The sequence below is a fragment of the Mandrillus leucophaeus genome, unplaced genomic scaffold (genome assembly GCF_000951045.1).
Source record: "Mandrillus leucophaeus isolate KB7577 unplaced genomic scaffold, Mleu.le_1.0 Scaffold74, whole genome shotgun sequence".
NCBI classification, from domain to species: domain Eukaryota; kingdom Metazoa; phylum Chordata; class Mammalia; order Primates; family Cercopithecidae; genus Mandrillus; species Mandrillus leucophaeus.
Window position 1 is genome coordinate 1,114,199 of NW_012108030.1, and position 2,402 is coordinate 1,116,600.

Here is a 2,402-nt window from a genome sequence, read left to right on the forward strand (position 1 = left end):
TCTCTCTCTCTCTCTTCCCCTCTCCCTCTCTTCCTCTTCTCTCTTTTTCTCTCTCCCTCCTTCTCTCTCTGTCTCAATCTGTTTCTCTTCCCCTCCCCCTCTCCTTCCCTACTCCTCTCACCTCCGTCTTCGACTGGTACTGGTACCCAAATGGAGCTCTGAAGGACAAAGAACAAGACTCATGGTCCTTTACGGTCTTTAGCTCTGTGCCCAATCCTGAAAGATTTTACATATATATATACACACACACACACACACATAATATATGTCATACATCATATATATTATATAAGTCATATATAATATATAAATATATATGTCATATATCACATATAAAATACATATTATGTATATATACTTCAGGATCTGTAGGCTAAATGGATGAACAGAATATTAGGAGGCTGATGGAAGCATGGTCTTTGGAAGCGATGGAAGACATTCAAAGTGTTTAGGCACACAAGGGATCTTAGATTGAAAAAAGAATCCTGTGAGCTTAGAGATGGGGAGCTGTCCATGGGAGACCTAGCAGGCTATTCACTTCAAGAGCGAGAGAGGCCAGGAAAGGCAAATTTGGTGGTCACCCCAAAGAACGGAGGAGTTGTAGAGGCTGGAGAACTGTGGAAAAGTCAAAGGGAAGAGACTGTGTATGTACATGTCGAGGCAGGGCCCACAGGAAGTGGGAGGAGGAACAGAGACCCAGGGCAAGTTCTGTCTGCCTCACCCTGAACCCAAAGAGCTCACCTAAGTCTGGAGCTGGAGCTGGAGCCAGGGCTGGAACTGAGGACAGAGAGGGTTCCATTTTAGGAGAGTTTCAGTCTCGCCCTCCTACGACCCTATGCAAGGGGCTCCAAGAAAAGCACCTGGGGAAAATAGACCCACAAACTTCACATCTCTCTTGAGGGAAGTGGGGGTTGGTCTTCAGGTGGTGAGGAAGAGGCGGAAGGAAGGTCCCACCCTGCTGTGGTCAGGGGAGAGGAGAGCTCAGCTTTCATTTCCTCTGCAGTGTTCTGAGGGCAAAGGTAGTGTTCCTGCTGAAGGCAGAAATTTGGGAGAGGAACTATGGCGTTCAGTCCAGGAAGAGAATCTATCACTCTATGGTTGTGCCCACTTCCACGCAGGAGAGGCTAATCAGTGTAGAGAGCCCGGTTCTCTCACTGTTTGGGGCGCCACCTGTGGAGGGCCCGATCCTGTCGCTGTTCGCGGTGCCACTTGTAACCTGCACGGACCTTGGTGGACTGAACAAAGGGGGACGAAAGCGGGAATAAAGACAAGAGAACAAAAGAATATGTTTGGAAGAAGGGGTCAGGGGCACCTTGCCTCTAGTGGACAAGGGCCCTGAGTTTCACACAGCCCTCCATCTTTATTAGGCAAAAGAGATAGCGAGAAGGTGGGGTGAGGGGGTGGTGGAAGAAGAGGTCAGCTGCTTGGTCCAGAGTAGGATTGCAAGACTGTACTCCTTGAACAGTAGGCTCTAGATGTCCCAGAAGATAACCTCAAGGAGCCGGGGCCAGGGAGTGATGGCCCTCAGCAAACCTTCTGGTGGCAGGCGCAGTCGTGAGTTTGCTCACATCCTTCATTCATGATAAACAGTTTGCTGTTTGATCATATAGCCTCTAGTGGAATGCTGAGTTGGTCATGATCCCTTTGGCCTTTTCGGCTCCCCAAAAAATCAGATGGTGTCAGCGGAATGTAGAACATCCTTTTCTGCTGCTGCCATTGCCCCCGCTGTGGGGGCAGCAGAGGCCTGAGGAAGAGGTTGCTCAGTCAGGCTGCAGCCACAGCTTGCTTCCTGGCACCAGTTCCACGAGAATCACCCGGCTGCACTCTCACCTTTCAGTCAGTGATGGTGAAGGGGGAACCTTTGCATCCTGTGCCCGACCTCATTCTCCAGTGCAATCTGTGGGTTTTCTGGACTGACTTTAACCCAGTTCACACCCACCTTTGGATCTCAGAGGGGGCCCACAGACACCATAATCCCCTTGTGGCCACAAACAAGCCCTGTCAAAACCTGGAAGAAGGCCAGGCGCAGTGGCTCATGCCTGTAATCCTAGCACTTTGGGAGGCTGAGGTGGGTGGATCACCTGAGGTCAGCAGTTCGAGACCAGCCTCGCCAACATGGTGAAACTCCATCTCTACTAAAAATACCAAAAGTAGACAGGTGTGGTGGCAGGTGCCTATAATCCTAGCTACTCAGGAGGCCGAGGCAGGAGAATAACTGGAACCTGGGAGGCAGATGTTGCAGTGAGCTGAGATTGTGCCACTGCACTCCAGCCTGGGCAACAGAGCAAGACTCCATCTCAAAAAAAAAGAAAAGAAAAGAGAAAGAAAAGAAAAGAAAAGAAAAGAAAAGAAAAGAAAGAAAGAAAGAAAGAAAGAAAGAAAGAAAGAAAGAAAGAAAGAAA